Source organism: Perognathus longimembris, chromosome 2, assembly GCF_023159225.1.
Source record: "Perognathus longimembris pacificus isolate PPM17 chromosome 2, ASM2315922v1, whole genome shotgun sequence".
In the NCBI taxonomy this organism is placed as follows: Eukaryota; Metazoa; Chordata; class Mammalia; order Rodentia; family Heteromyidae; genus Perognathus; species Perognathus longimembris.
In genome coordinates this window covers 32,582,130-32,599,460 of record NC_063162.1, presented here as the reverse complement: position 1 = coordinate 32,599,460, position 17,331 = coordinate 32,582,130, and the positions used below count along the sequence as shown (strand labels likewise).

At 38.8% G+C, this 17,331-nt stretch overlaps 1 protein-coding gene across 13 annotated transcripts in view; it reads right to left on the bottom strand.

The window, feature by feature from the left end:
- Sgms1 (sphingomyelin synthase 1) overlaps nucleotides 1-17,331 on the bottom strand; it is a 250,008-nt gene that overhangs the window by 112,492 nt on the left and 120,185 nt on the right. For 10 of the 13 annotated variants that reach the window (XM_048338764.1, XM_048338763.1, XM_048338767.1 and 7 more), the window contains 2 exons: nucleotides 5,881-5,922; nucleotides 991-1,114 (listed from right to left, as the gene is read on the bottom strand). The gene's annotated coding sequence lies outside the window, so the exon portion shown is untranslated. The remainder of the gene's footprint in view (nucleotides 1-990; nucleotides 1,115-5,880; nucleotides 5,923-17,331) is intronic. The other 3 variants (XM_048338773.1, XM_048338772.1, XM_048338774.1) reach the window with 1 other exon arrangement.

Genomic DNA, 17,331 nt, shown 5'->3' with positions numbered 1-17,331 from the left:
CTGGGAAACAGTAGGCCAGATATTTAATCACATGGAACCTCAATTTCCTCATGCACCAAAAGGGACTTGTTTAATGCTTCACCATGGTGTAATGACCAAAAATGAAAATATGTTTGGCACAGGGAACATTTACAGTGTTGTTATTAGATAGAGGAGGAGGAAAAAAAAAAACAAAAACACTTAAAGGACCAAGTTGACATACAGCATGACATGAGCTTAAGAGCTGGAGCATCAAAAGCCAGGCATCCATTAAAGGCCACAGGACATGAAACAATGGTAAGACTGATTCTTGTGATTAAAAAAAAAAATTACCTGAAGATAAAATTGAAAGGCATTTCACTTGGTAAAACAGGATCTAGGATACAATTCAAAATAAATGATTAACTGGGAATCAGTACAGCCACTGACCAATCAGAAACAGCCTGAATGATGCTCAACAGTATGAGAAAGCCAATAAAAGCATCTCTTTCAAAGGGCACACATTTGATGAGCTTCCACATGAAATGTTCTACTCTCAGGAAAGAAGGCAATGAGGTCTTTGGCTAAATGTTTCTTAGCACTTTCATCTGGCCTGAGTCAAATATAATCTCCAACTTCTTTTTTTTTTGGCCAGTCCTGGGCCTTGGACTCAGGGACTGAGCACTGTCCCTGGCTTCTTTTTGCTCAAGGCTAGCACTCTGCCACCTGAGCCACAGCGCCACTTCTGGCCGTTTTCTGTGTATGTGGTGCTGGGGAATTGAACTCAGGGCCTCATGTATATGAGGCAAGCACTCTTGCCACTAGGCCAATCCCCAGCCCATTCAACTTCTTTGTTGTCCTTCAATTGCATGGCAAATCAGAATTATGCCAGAAGTGACATTCCACCCCACCCACCACCACATTTCAAGAACAGCAGGCCAAAGTGCAGTCTCCAGCCCCTCAGAAGAGCCACATTCAGTCCAATCAAGTGGGCCACACCAGGTTCAATCCAAGCTCTGGGTTATTACATACCTCTGACAGGTACTGTTTGGCATCTATCAATAGGGTCCTTTAAAATTATTCTCATGTACGCTTCCTGAGGCAAGGTCTTGTCTTGTATTTCATAAGTTGCCCAACCAGATACTCAATGGTGTGCCTAGAACAAAGGAGCAATTTAAGCAAAACTTCAAAGTGGAATCATAAAATTTGAAAGCTAAAAGAGCCTTACAAGTTCAGTAGAGCTCAACAGAGATAAAAATGTCTTAATTAATTGGGAAACAAAAGTTGACATTGTGCTTTTATCACCTCCCACCTCTCACTTTTTCTTTATGTTTTTAGCCTTTTAATTTTTATTGTCCTTAACTACACTTTACTTAATTAAAAGTTTTCATGAGTCCTCTATCACAGGTGTTTTTCCTTTCATGTATTTATCAGCTAATTTTAAGGGCCAACAAATAATGATCACAAACTAAGAACACTACTTCAACTGAAAACAAAGCCACCCAGTGAGTTACACTCTTTACAAGCTATCTTATAAGAAGACAGTCACCTCTCTGTCAACATAGTAACCTCATAAAGTAATATTTAAATACATGCACACATACATGTACACATACATGCATATGTGAGTATATGGGTATGTGCATTATAAGGAAGCTAGCAATAATGTTTTACATATGATGAAGAACAAAGATAGTATTTAGGATTTTTAAATATATATTACTATCTTTAAATAGTTGTACAAAGTTCCAGTTCAACACATCAATTTATGTAGACAATCTTAGTGTCAGTCCTTCCACCATTCCCCTATTTAGCCATCTATATTTGTATTCACATGTGATAGAATATGGAATCTATGTTATCTAGAAAAATACTGATTTTTATTCTGATTGTGTTTCATTTAAACAGTAACTCATTTCTCTCTTCTCTCTCCTCTCCCTTACACACACACACACACACACACACACACACACACACACACACACACACACACACAATATCTACCATGTGGGCTCTTAATGCTTTTCTGACTCCCATAAGGCCTACATCATTGAGTACTGTGTGAAAACTAAGAGCTAAGGAGGTAGCTCAGCAGTCGAATACTTTCTTATTATGAACTAGGCTGTAAGTTCTATCTCCCATATATCAAAAAAAAAAAAAAGGAAAGGAAAGCTGTTCCACTACCTCACGTCAAGAATCATGAACCATCCTTGAAGCCATTGTTGAACATGAAAAATTTTAAAATCATAGGGATATCTACATAGAAAGTAAAATAACTGCTAGCCTGAACAAGCTAACAGACTTAATTCTACAAAGAATTCTTTTAAGTATATTTTTATTATCTCCAAGTACAGCAGTACAAAAGAGATGCAGTTCAACGGAACAGTTTATAAACACACTGCATCTTGATCAATGTCACCCCTTTCAATGGAATCACCACTAGGTGTTTCTTCCGAACCCAGTTATACCAAGCCATTCAATCATTCTTTATCCTATGAGTATGAAGGTACATTACATCCGAAAATAATCAAATACAGTCACAAAAAGCAACTATCACACTAATATCATTTTTTAATCTAGGATTCTCTTAATTCAAAAGTGTTCAATTATAGTTTCAAAGCAATATTGAATGTTTATTTACATATTACATAAAGAATATTACTTCCTCATGATACCCATATATAATTTATAGACCCAAAGATGAAGCACATAGTTTTAGCTCAATAAAAAGGAAATAGGATATGGTCTTAAATTCAAAGCAACACTAAATACATAGTCATAGGACAATATTTGCCATTTGTTTTAAGTACTGTTTGGAAAGTAAACTTAATTAGTGCCAGCTCTAGATGCTTGTGGGTCTTTTTTTCAAATTTTTATTATCAAACTTATGTACAGAGAGGTTACAGTTTCATACGTTAGGAATTGGATACATTTCTTGTACTGTTTGTTACCTTGTCCCTCATATCCCTTCCCCCCTCCCCCTTTCCCTTTCCTCCCCTGGGGTGTTCTGTTCACTTACACCAAACAGTTTTGCAAGTATTGCTTTTGTAGTTGTTTGTCTTTTTTTACCCTGTGTCTCTCAATTTTGGTATTTGACCAAATGATTAACAAAAAGGAACAAAGAGGGGCTGGGGATATGGCCTAGTGGCAAGAGTGCTTGCCTCCTATACATGAGGCCCTGGGTTCGATTCCCCAGCACCACATATATGGAAAACGGCCAGAGGGGGCGCTGTGGTTCAAGTGGCAGAGTGCTAGCCTTGAGCAAAAAGAAGCCAGGGATAGTGCTCAGGCCCTGAGTCCAAGGCCCAGGACTGGCCAAAAAAAAAGGAACAAAGAAAGTTGAACCTAAAGATTTGTAATATAAAATTCTTTTTTAAAAAAGTATTTCAGATATTGTTTTAAAAAGCGATATAAATCTGAGGGCTGGGGATATAGCCTAGTGGCAAGAGTGCCTGCCTCGGATACACGAGGCCCTAGGTTCGATTCCCCAGCACCACATATACAGAAAACGGCCAGAAGCGGCGCTGTGGCTCAAGTGGCAGAGTGCTAGAAGAAGCCAGGGACAGTGCTCAGGCCCTGAGTCCAAGGCCCAGGACTGGCCAAAAAATAAATAAATAAATAAATAAAAAGCGATATAAATATGGGGGTTATAAACGCCAAATAGAACAATTCTGTTTAACTTAGGATTCCCTCAATGTCCCTATTAAAGTGACAGGAAAAAGAGAAAAGATATCAACCCACAAGAACAAAAGAAACAGACACTATCAGAACAGACAATAGGAATCTAGACATGTTAGCAGCTGGACCCAAGAGACAACTGTTAAATTTGAGATGCAAAAAAAGACAGGCTCAGGAAAGAGAGCTTCTGGTTTATTAGAAGGATGGGAAGAACTAATAAAAAATAGAATGACTAAAGTCTGTAAAAAAACAAAATTTCCCAGGTGCCTGTGGCTCACACCTGTAATCCTAGCTACTCAGGCGGCTGAGATCTGAAGATCATGGATGAAAGCCAGCCTAGGAAGGAAAGTTCATGTGACTCAGCTCCAATTAACTACTAAAAATGCTAGAAGTGGAGCTGTGGCCCAAGTGGTAGAGCACTAGCCCTAAGCAAAAGAAGCTTAGGGCTAGTGCTCACGCTCTGAGTTCAAGCACATACACATACATATATAAAAATTTTAGATTCTTGTTTTGTGCTGTGTCTGAAAATTAACTCAGAAATGGGTTAAAGATCTAAGAGTAAGATCTAAAATTATGAAAATCCTAGAAGAAAACATAAAAACCAAAGTTCTGTGGCATTGGATATATATAGAGAATTCCTACCATACAATAACAAAAACCTAAGTAATGCAATTTTAAACATAGACAAAGTCTGGACCATATCTTTAATTCCATCTTCTCAGGAAGCTATCAAAAAAATTGTGGTTCCAGGCCAGTCTGGGCAAAAAGTTAGTGAGGCTTTTCATCTCAACAAAAAAAAAAAAAAATATGGTGGACTTGGTGGCAGGAACATCCTTAGCTGTGCAGGAAGCTTGAGGAGGGAGCTTGCAGTTCAGGTCAGCCCAGGCAAAAACCCTGAGACCATATAACCAAAACAACAAGGACTGGGGCATAGGCATGGTGCCATCTACCAGGCCCAAAGTCCTGAGTTCAAACATCAAGAGGGAAAAATGGACAAGGACGGAGGGAGCGAGGGAGGGAATGAATAAAGGAGGGAGAGACAATTAGCAAAGTATCATCTGTGAGAATTAAATCCTTAGCAACAAATCAATATATAACCCTAAAACGTTTTAAAAGCAATAGATGGCACTTAAAGCATATTCTGTGGTGTTTACAAATAGGTTGGTAGACACTAAAAAATACAACTATGAGAGCTGAAAAAGGCTAGCTTTAAGCAAAAGAGCAATGGAAGTACAAAACACAAAGGTTATAGTACTATTTGAGTTATTAACATTGCACATGAAATTACCTCAAAATCAGGAGAAGTAAAATAGAGGAAGGACAGAAGAAAAAAGGAAAAAAAGAGAATGATTTAACAAAGCATTTCTACAAACTGTTACACAGTAGAGATCTTCAATGTTCATCTACACAGAAAGAATGAAAAGAGGAACTAACATTATGCAAATGGTTACTTGTGGCTTGGGATAGAATTTCCAATCACAGCATCATGTATAAATTCTGAAAGTGCTGAACCTCTAAGAGCCCAAGTAAACACATGCGGTGGAAACAATATTGAGTGCTTCAAAAAAATGACTCTTGCAAAGAAAAAATTCAAAGTAGGAAAAAAGCATGTGGTAGTACTTTTTAGTAAATGCATGATTGTTCCATATACATGTGTAACTAAATTAATGAAATGGTATACATATAGCTTTGATTATTTCATCTATTTGTGTGTGCTTGTCAGGTCTGAAGCTTGAAAACTCAGGACCTAGACACTGTCTCTGAGCTTTAATACTCAAGGATAACATTCTACCACATGAGCCACAGCTCTATACCCAGTGCTTTTGGTAGTTAATCAGAAATAAGAGTCTCAAGGACTTCCTGTCTAACTATGAACTGCATTCCTGAGATCTCAGCCTTCTGAGCAGCTTGACTCACCAACACCTGGTCCAAATATTTATTTTCTTTTTTTCGGGGGGGGGGGGGGACTTGGGGCTTGAACTCAGCAGGGCCTAAGCATTATGGCTAACTTCTTTTGTTCAAGGCTAGCACTCTACCACTTGAGCCACAGTGCCACTTTCTGTTTTTGTGGTGATAAGGAATTGAACCCAGGGCCTCATGAATGTTAGGCAAACACTCTACCACTAAGCCACATTCCCAGCCCCCCAAATATTTCTTACATTACAAGGTGGCTAGACTGTTTAGATCATCCCACTGGGAATACAGAGAAACTATAAACTCTACATAAATGAAAAATCCACTTACCTGACCTATGTTGTTACTTTGCTTCATCAATCTCCTTCTAATCTAGAAGAAAATAAGTAAAGTACATTCTTTTTATAATGAGTTGCTGACTAGAAAATCAAAACTAAAAATCAAAGTAGTTATAATTCTTCTCTTGTTACCATATCCATAGAGAAGGAAGGGAACTTTATGCTTCCTGGCTTATTTCTGGCTGCCCTGGGTTCAGAATAAGCTTCTCTTAGGCAAAGCCAAGTACATATCTAATGCCCATAAAATACTATACTACAAGTACCTCCCCAATCATATAACCAGCTGTTAACTTACTATTCAGAAGTCCAAGAGCACATGAGATGTTTACATTGTCATTTCTACCACAATTCAATCAATAGGAAGCCAAGTACAATAACCACAGGCCTCAAAGAACTGTATGATCAACAGACTTGTGCCCATTACATACAAACCACTGAACAATGCTTCAGGAAACACTTCCTCAACTAAATATAATATGCCTGTCAATATATGCATGTGAATATTGAAGTAAACAATGCATGCCTGTGATTTAAGGTATTATGAAAAAGGGAAATATTATCTTTGTGGGGAAAAAAAAAACACATAGTAGTATATTACATGCAAGCAGAATTCTAGAATGCTTTAACATCCTGACTGTAAATACCACATAATGATCTTGCTTGCTGGCAAGATAATTCAGAGATCATTGTTGTCAAGCAATCTGTCTGAGAGTCTAAGAATTCCTATATGTATAAAATAAAATGCTGTAGGAGAGAGAAGCAAGCAGTAGCCAGCTGCAGGGTAGATATTATTTCAGGTACATATTACCACATCTAAGGTGTCTTCCCTGGTGGATTTTTTGTTTGAGGTCAACCTGCAAGTTCTCTGGAGTCTGTGGGACAGAAACGCTATTTATGGTTAGACAGTCAAAGAAAGGCCTTCCCATTATCCAGGAAGCAAGCACTGCTAAGCCTAAGATGGAGGAAGACAGAAAAATCAGAAGAGAGAAGAGTGCCAGAGGGAGTTTCGCTTCCTTTCCATTTGTACAAAAGCACAAAGATAATAACTTAATTTGTATGTGATAGAAGTGAAGACTAAGTCATTAACACAGCAAGTGGCTTGATCTTCTAACCCTTATATGAAGGCTGCTTTGCCCGCCCTGAGCTGATGGTAACAGTAGACTCAAAGCAGCATCAGGGTGTCTGAAGTAATTAGATGAAGCCAAGATATTTATAAACAAAAAAAGAAATGCTCACAGAAACAATACCAAGTGATTAGGTACCAAAAAATGTTATGCTGTCCCTGCCCATGAGTCAGTTAAAGAGAAAGAGTCCAGTTATTCAGGATCCAATTCTGGGCCAAAATAATTGAGTAACTACAATTTATGAACCAGGTCTACTCATCAAAAAAAAACTTAAAAAAAGAATCCCTTATGCTTCCCAGGACATAATTTTCTGACATATTAACTGGTTCTATCACACTACTTGCCCTACCTCTGCAGAACACAGTGTCTCTCTGAGACAGTCACAGATTCAGACAGGCAAATTTACACCAGCTACTAAGGAGCCCAAGAAATACCACCTCTAGCCACATGCCAAACTTCCAGGAATATTTCATTTCTATCCTAAGTACTTTCAAAAAGTAGGGGGATCAAAATGAGAACACAGCTCAAAACATGAAAAATCCAGTTTGCCACTTGACCATATTCTACTTAATCAGATGCAGATGGTGAGCTCAGAGGTTATATAACTTGTCCAAGATCAAATACTTGTTTAAAGTTGCACCTGGAGAAAGTGGCTAAGGGTTCCAAATCAAGTCTGCTGAACACCCTCAGGGGATAGTGCTAAATGTGATACGATCATAAATATACCTGAATCGGCTTCTCAATTTCAAGCAATCAGTGATCATCTCACTATTTTCTAGCCTAAACTGTTTTGACTATTACCTAGAGTATGGGGAATTATTAGCATTCTTTCCCTCTGCGACATGAAGAAGTGGCTTGAGGACAGGCAACAAAAATAGGCCTGGCTGGACTCTATAGATAAGTGTAAAGCAGCTAGAGCACTCTGGTGATTTTCCCTAAATGACATCTTGCACAGGAAAAGCTGAAGCTTTTGAAGCAGACATCTTCCATGAAGATACATGCTCTTTGGGGGACTACATGAGCAAGCAAGTTAACTATGCATACCATGAATGTCTAGGGAAAAGATTTCCCAAATTGTACTTATAAGCTGTGACCATAAACTTTTCATTTGGACTGAATAAAAAGTGAGGCAGGAAGTATATCAGTGGCTCACACATGTAATCTTAGCTATTCAGAAGGCTGAACTTTGAGAATCAAGTATCAAAGCCAGCCTGGGCTGGGCACAGGTAGCTCATACCTGTAATCCTAGCTAGTCAAGAGGCTGAGATCTGAGAATCAAGGTTCAAAGCCAGCTTGGGCAGGAAAGTCTGTGAGACTCTTATTTCCAATTAACCACCAGAAAACCAAAAGTGGTGCTGTGACTCAAAGTGGTAGAGCACTAGCCTTGAGCTGAAGAGATGACAGCACCCAGGTCCAGAGTTCAAGCCCCATTATCAACAACAACAACAACAAAAAAGCCAACCTGAGCAGAAAAGTCTATGAGACTCTTCAATTAACTAACAAAAAGCTGTACTAGAGGTGTGGCTCAAGTAGTAGAGCACCAACCATGAGAGGAAAGTCATGAGACCTTGAGGAGGCATGAACCCAATGAAGGAAATACTGTGGGGATGGGCTGCATTTAGAAAAAGCTACCCTGTATCCCTAAAATTCCAGTACAGCAATACTCAAGACTCCAGTGTGTTTTCTACAGGTGTCTCACATTCCAGAAAAGCACTCTTGAGTAAGAGAAGGTTGCAAGGGGAAAAGAACCAGGGCTGCAGAACGAAGAGATTAAATTCACAGCATTCAGTAAAGAACTGACAATCCCTCTTTAAGAGACTGCATCCATAGCCTAGCCCTCCAAATCTTAACATTTCATCAATGAACAGCAAGGCCAAGGTTCATCTGAAGGTCAGTTTGATTGATTGATGGTCCAGAACAGCACTGAGAGAGAGTGCTGAAATCAACTGCCACTGTGTTGCCACAGTGTGCCAGAGACATGTGGCATGTAAATAGCAGCAGACAAGCTTCATTTATGACAGTTCTTCCCCAAGCCCTATTATTATACTTCAGCTATTTCTTCTCAGGGGAAAATAGTGTGTAATCAAACATGAATAATATAGACAAACCAGTAAGAGCACAGGATCAATTTTAATTGTATTTCCCATTAAAATTACATTTCATTAGAATGCTTTTTAAAAAAGCCAAAAACTTTCTCATTCTTATTCACAAATAGCACGTTAATGCAAAAAAGAGTTTGGTTTAAGGAAAATACAAAATCAAAAGTACAGTTTGTGTCATCTTCCTTTAATATCTAACTCTCAATAAGACAGTTAAACTGAATCATCCCTTCCATTCTTCTGCTGGGTGAAAATGTCCAAAACTTCTGTTATCTCTCATAAGATATAAAAAAGGCCCAAGTGAAGTGCCACCTTTGAGGAATGGAAGTCCAGCCTCCTGCTCTAGTCACCCACCAGGCCTCCTGCAGACAGCTGGTAACAGCTCTTCATGAGGGAGAACAACTCTCCATTACTCTCAGGAATGCTTTGATCTGCCCATTCACCGTATTCTTGCTTTCTCCATATAAGAATGATACTGGAAAATTTCAGTGTCTGGATCGACACCTTGGTCTTGATGGTCTCAGAAAATGAGTGCACAGAGGGAGAACTAACAGAGCAAAGATTTGGTAAAGAAAGAGGTAAGAAGAGCTCCAGCTAGAAAGAAGGATTTCAAGGAAGGGCACCACCTGGAGTATGTGCAGGGGTAACAAGGTGCCTCTAGGAGAGAGCTATGCAACTTTTGGGCAGCCTGTGAGCCACAGCAGGCCCCAGACCCAATTAGAAGCAGGCAGCCCACAAGAGCTCACCAGGAGCTCTCCACGTGTCATTCAGCCCTTTGACCAGATACCCATTTGGAATACACTTCTAGAATTCAATCAGCCCATTATTCCCATACAAATCTTCTAGAATGTAATAAACCATGCTATGTGGCTCAAGGGCCTGCATTCACAACTGCTTTAAGGCCATGGTGATGTGATACCAGGGACCTGTACATGGGACTGCCCAAGGCCATGGTGAGGTATGCAGAATCTCTATGACAGGGGCCTTTGTCCTGATTGCCTTGCCAAGCTCTTTTTCTAATCTCAAAAAGAAAAACATGCAAGGAATGAACTGAATGTATTCTTCTAACCCTTCATCATAGCTGCCAGGAGTGACAGCTAGCACGTATTCTTGTGGGTAAATCTGTTCCTTACTCTGAGGGACTAAGATGTAGTATAAAAGAAAAACAACAAAAACACAAACATAAAAGCTAATCTACCTACTGCCCCGGGACTTTAGAGGCTTCTCAACTTACCCCTGAAATTGGCTTTTCCTCTGTAAGGAACATTTAGATAGAAGTGTTTAGGAGGACAAGTTCCCCAACAGGAGAAGTCAAAGTTAACATTGGTTAACTAAAATGTGGGAGCTAAAGATGTGAGGGAAAGAAATTCTGAAGAAACAAACCCCACACTTACAGAAGCAGTTAGTCTAATAGTTGATAAAGAGCAAAAACAATTGTGCTTGAGAAAATGGTCAGAAAAATTCATGGGAACAAATCAAAACTGGCCAGAGCCTAGAAATTAATCCACTTTTAAGTGTGATCTCAAAGCAAACGATAGGTCCTCCCTTACTTTCACCAAGCATAGCCAAGCTCTTAGGAAAGAGCAGAAACTATATCTCACCATCTAACAAACTGGGTGTCCAGGTTATACAGAGAGACTAAAACACAGCTTCCCTAAAGAAAGTCAAACCAGCACAAGCCAAGGTTTATATTTCTTTGTAGCATAGAAATGACATCATAAGGTAAACAGCAACATAAACAACATACCCACTTCCTTGCAGGGGCCAGACACAATCCCTAGACATTTAGTATCTCCTTTGAACCCATGATGCTGGCTGTGATAGTGACAGAGAAGCCCTTTTGAGGGAACTCTGTAAGAAATATGGGTCAAAGAGCCCAATCTTCAAAAGGGTTCTGTAAATTCATATAACATCTTTAATTATGCTCCCTTTGCAAAAACCAATCTCAATCCCAATTTTATCTTTTGTAGACTGCCTGCCAGTGTCTGAGAGTCCTAGAACTTTTTGCTGAGAAATTCACAAATTAAAGAAATAATATTCCAACATCACAGGTTTGGTCATTTAGGACCACATCTACATGCCCGGCTCCAATTTAACAGGAAGTTTTGGCTGTTAAATCCTTACCCATAGATGTGCCAAAGAAATCTTCTTCGTGTTACTGAATCACAGTTTTGTGTAAGTAAAAGTTAAACATCTGTGCTTACAATGATCGAGACGCTGGTAAGCACCCAGTAAGCACCTGTATTTATTTGTACATCAAAATCAAGAAAACAACAAACACTTGCCTTCTAACTTACTTGTAGGCTACCCTTAAGTTAGCTTATCTCTTTCCTCAACCTCCCAAGTGCTAGAATTATCAATATGTGCCACTAAAGCTGCTATTGAAAATAATTTTTCAAAGCCACAACAATCTATTCAATCAGACATAGTTTCATGCTTTATGAATATAAAACTACCCTGTGTAGCACACTTAAATTTGGGAAAATAAAGGTTTCCTGTTAAGACTATCCCTTACAGTAGAACTACCTTGATCATTAAGGTCACCTCCTCTTCCTCTTCAATTTCCATTCTTTCCTTTCAAACTCTCTAATCCTTCCACATATACCCAATCTCTAGATATCAGTCACAGTCCATTGAAATCCATTCTTTGAAGCAGTATGTGTGGGTTACACACCTGTAATCCCACACTGAGGTTCAGTTAGTAGGATCATGAATTTGAGGTCAGCCTCCAGTACATAGCAAGACAAACAAAGAGTTCCTCACTAGCAAGGAGAAAGTAAAGTCTGAGGGCATGAAGAAATGCTCAAGGCCTTACACATGCTTTGCAAGTGCCCTACCACTAAGACACACTTACTGCCAAGAATCATTACCCCTCTCCCTTACTGCTAAGATGCCATGCATCTGGTGGTTAAAACAGTAACTATGAGCTGCAAAGCACTAGGCCCCCTAGGAAAACAAAAATAAACAAAAATTCTCAAGTTGCTTGGTTATATAACACAATATTGGTGACATAACTCTCCAAGTAACATTCAGAACTAAATGTTTTATTTTCTCTTCAAATAAAGAAAACTTTTGTGCTATCTGTAAAAAAAAAAAAACTTTTTTATTTTCCTCTGCTCACAAAAAGAAAATTCTCTGAAGAAAATGAAGATAGTCAAAGAAAACAAAAATTGAAAATAACCTTAGACCTCAAACTTAGACCCTGAATCTTTTTTTTCCTGCCAGTCCTGGGGCTTGAACTCAGGGCCTGGGCACTGTCCCTGAGCTTCTCTTGCTATAGCTAGTGCTTTACCACTTGAGCCACAGCACCACTTCCAGCTTTTTCAGTGTATGTGGTATTGAGGATTTGAACCCAGGGCTCCGTGCATACTAGGCAAGCACTCTACACTAAGCCATATTCCCAGCCCCCTGAATCTTTTTTGTACAGCATCAGAAGAGGATTTTTGTTGTTGCTGTTGTTGTTGTTTGCCAGTCCTGGGCCTTGGACTCATGGCCTGAGCACTGTCCCTGGCTTCTTTCTGCTCAAGGCTAGCACTCTGCCTCTTGAGCCACAGCGCCACTTCTGGCCATTTTCTATATATGTGGTGCTGGGGAACCAAACCCTGAGCTTCATGTATATGAGGCAAGCACTCTTGCCACTAGGCCATATTCCCAGCCCCAGAAGAGGATTTTTGACTGTGGTGTAAATCTAAGTTCCAAGAACCATGCCTGATATGCAGATGTGATTACTTCCTGTATATTTCTGTGCACTCGCTTGCACACTTTTGTCCATTTTCTATACTTAATTTTTATGTCTTTTATTCTTAGTATAATTCTTATTTTACAAATTCATTCATGTTTAAGCCTTATAACTATATATGCTGTTTAATCTTTCCAAGTCACAACACAAGAACATATTTCCAGACAATTGAGCAGTTAAATGTTCTTCTCCATTTCTGCTAAGCCCTCATTTCCTTTTCTGAGAGATAGCTGGTTCACTGCTTTCTGCAGAGTTGGGATTTCAGGGTCGTTATAAGTTTTTTGGTGTGTTGTTGTTGTTGTTGTTGTTGTTTTCTTATAAGAGTTACTCAGGTTCATTGTAAGTTTTGGCGAATCATAGTGGGGTTTTATCAAAGGAAGAGCAAATATACACACAATTTTACATGTGTACCCTGAACATTTTTTTATTTCTATTATGTAAGATATATATCTTCTATAATAAGTAACACTATGATATACTGAATATCTTTGGCATTTTTCCTAACGTATAAAACAAGAAATCTACTGTATTCCAGTGACACTCCTGGATTCTATCTAGCACTACAGGAAATGTATGGGTTAATTATTTTAGTACACTACATTTATGGGTATAAAATATATGAATAAATTGTGATGTTACACTACAATGTGGGTATAGATTGGTACATGAATCCAAATAAACAGCAACTGGAGATGTTCAATTCTGTCTTGTTTATTTTACCTAAGCAATTCCTTAAAGAAGACGTAAAAATGCTCCCAATAAGCAGTTAATTAATTAAATTAGAAAGTTGATAATTCAACCAAATGTTTCCAATATGGAGAATTGGGGGACAGGGGAGGAGAAGGAGAATTTTCCCCATCATCTCAACTTTAGTGATTTTGACCCAGTTTTTAAGATTTGAGTCACTAATAAAAAGTCTATGTCAACAGCTGCAATGAACTCTTCTGGCCCACAGTCAGTAAGAAATCCAAATCCCTCAACACCTCATAATCTGCATAAGGGTAACTGGAGCTAGTTTACACGAATCCCTGCAAGTTCTCTCTCATCATTCACCAGAACACATTTCCTCACCTCTGTGCCTTAACTGGTTAATTATGACCCAAATTTCAGGTCCCAGCAACTTCAGTAGGTGAAAATTAAAGATGATTTTCAAAAAGACATAGTCATTTGATGATGTTACATATATGCATAATGAATCAACTTCTTCATTAAATCTGTTCCAGAACAAATACTTTATATTGAATAGGCACACCATGAGAATAAGTGAGGTCAATACTGCTAGGCAGAGAGGGTCCATTTATCAAAAAAACAACCTCTAGCCCAGTTCACGACAGTTGTCTAGTTACCTAAATAGATATAGTAAGTAACCCATTTTCTTTTTTTTTTTGCTGTTAAATATTGCTAGTTTAATTTATTAATTTACATTGATTTTCACTATTTACATTTATTCCATAAACTAAGTGGACTATCTATTAATTACCGTATTGAAGAGTTGTTCAATGCCACTGAGAATTTTATCAGATAAAAAACATAGACAAAGATGGGTGCTCGGTGGCCCAAGCCTATAATCCTAGCTACTCAGGACTTGTGAGTTCTGAGGATGGAAGTACAAAGCCAGTCCCAAGAAAGTCTGAGACTCTTATCTCCAACTAACCACATACACACCAAAAAACATAAAGCCAGAAGTGGAGCTGTGGCTCAAGAGGTAGAGTGCTAGTCTTAAGCACAAAAAGCTCAAGGATAACATCCTGATTTTAAGCACCAGGAACCCCCTCGCCCACAATGAAATAAAGCAGACAACAAACTGTCCCACTTGGAGAATTTCACATTTAGTACATGTGACTGATACATACAAAATCGCTGCTTTAACAGGTTAGAAGTTGTAAAGAACTTACTCTGACCACCTTCTCATAGTGGGAAATAGCCTAAGTAATCTCTTTTAAATTATCTCTCACAAAAGACACACAGGAGTATGGTACCTCTTGTACCCTACACTGACTCACCACAGAGCTTACAACTACGTTTCTGAACAGCAGACACTTACTCTCCAACAACTGCATGCTCTCGATCAAAATTGTCCTTCACACAAAAATCTTTTCCTCCATGACAACCTTCAGTGTACATTCTACATGCCTTTAAATCTCTTTATATTTTGAGAGAGTTTGAATTTCAAAAACCTGCTAGAAAAAAGGAGACGAGTTCCATGGAGGCCAACAGTTTGATCAGTGTTATAAAGGCTGCTTAAGAAAAATGCCATGTTTGAAATACCTTTCCAAAATAGCCACAAACTTGTTCTGAAGTTCCACGGTACACTGTTTCAACTCAATGATGTCACCCTTCCAAATGGCTCCCTTGAAAAGGTCAAAAAATCACTCATTAGGAAATAAACAGGGTTCAAGTACATTTGCCCGAAGCAAATGGGTAATTCAAGGAAAGGGCCCCAGCTCTGAGTTCAGAGATATGAGTTGAATCCAGTTAGATGCTAATTTGTGACCTTCACTTTGAGAAAGGCTTTGTGCTCTCTGGGCCTTCTAGTGAACAAGAAAAACAGTGTGAGTGTGTGTGTTTTCAAATCCATAAATCAAGGAATTGAGAAAGATGCTATCTCTCATGTGCGATTCTGGATTTAAATGACTTGCATGCATAATTATTCTAACTATTCCAAATTATGAACAAGAGTTAAGTTTCATTACTGTTAGATTAAAAATTGATATGAGAGGGAATGTAATATAATGTTATAAGACAAGCTTTGAAACTAAGAATGCAAATATGACATCTAGTAGAAGGCACTAAATCTATGAGGTGGCACTGACACATGGCACAACTGCTGTGGTCCCTAGTGGACCTCAGTGGGTGGGGATCCAGGAACGTTAGCCTTACATGAGTGGGACAGGCCTAACCTTCCTTAAATTTACTACCCGTCAGTAACTACAAAGAACCCAGGTTGCAGATGACATGATTTCTCATTCACTATATGACCTTAGTGGTCTATGATTAGGCCATTTAATTCAGAGTTTCAAGTTCCTCAAAGGTAAAATAGAAATAAAATGACTGACTTCAAAGAGATCTTCTGAAGCCAAGCAATGGGTGGCTGTTATCTATAATCCTAGCTACTAAAGAAGAAGTTGAGATCTAAGGATTGTGATTCAAAGCCAGCCTGGGCAGAAAGTCTCTGAGACTAATATTTACAAAAAGGCAGAAGTAGAGCTATAGCTCAAGTGATAGAGCACCAGCCTTGAGTAAAAAAGTCAAGGGATAGCATACAAGTCCTGAGATCAACTCCCAGTATGGGCACCAAAAAAAAAAAAAAAAAAAAGATGGGGGGAGGGGTAGAGAAGTCAGACAAGTCTAGAGACTAGTACAGAAGGCCATGGTATGGGCTTTGGAGCCAACCTTGACTCTCCTACCTAACAACTGTGGGGGCCCTTGGGTGCTCATTAAATCTCTCATTTCTTCATTCCCCCCAAAAAATCAGATCAAAGAACTGTAGCAATTTGGTGACTACTGTGGTTCAAGACAGGTTATCTGATAATATTAGTGCAGCCCTGATTATTAATATGCACTCTACTCTAGGCCTCTTCAAATCCCATTATGAAGCCTGCATACACACTTTCAAATAACCACATGCTCCTCTGATCACCCCTGACAAGAACAATTAGTAAAAAGGAGCAGAGTTTACTCATTAATGAAACTGACATTTTAGCAAATGGTCTTTCAAAACAAAACTGCAAGGTAATTTTAAAAAATGAAAAGAGGACATCTTAATAGATACTAATAGTGCTGACTAAAGAAGTACAAGCCACACAAGGTTTCCAGGTGTGTCCCAAAACATAATAGCTTACAGGATTCAAGGCAAAGCCCAGGTTCCTAACTCCAGGTTAAATGGTAAAACATCAAAGCCAAAAACCACAAAGAAAACTTAGTACCAGTTTCTACAAACAACCTCACATCAAGCTGAGAAGCCTATGGCTCAAGCTTGTAATTCTCAGGAGTCTAAGATATGAGGATTGCAGTTCAAAGCCAAACCAAGCAGAAAAGTACATGAGAAACTCTTATCTCCAATTAAGCCAAAAAGCCAATTATCACCAAAAAGCCAAACATGAAGGTATGGCTCAGGTGGTAGAGCATGCTGACACAAAAAGCTAAGGGACAGAATCCAGGCCCTGACCATTCAACGGACAAAGGCCTCATATCTAAAATATATGCAGAACTAAAAAAATTAAATTCCTCCAAAACAAAACCGCAAAGAACCAATAGCCCACTCATCAAGTGGGCTAAAGACCTACAAAGAGACTTCTCTGATGAGGAAATGAGAATGGCCAAGAGACATATGAAAAACTGCTCTACATCACTGGCCATAAAAGAAATGCAAATCAAAACAACATTGAGATTCCATCTCACCCCAGTAAGAATGTCATATATCAAGAAAACTAACAATAACAGTTGTTGGAGGGGATGTGGCCAAAAGGGAACCCTACTTC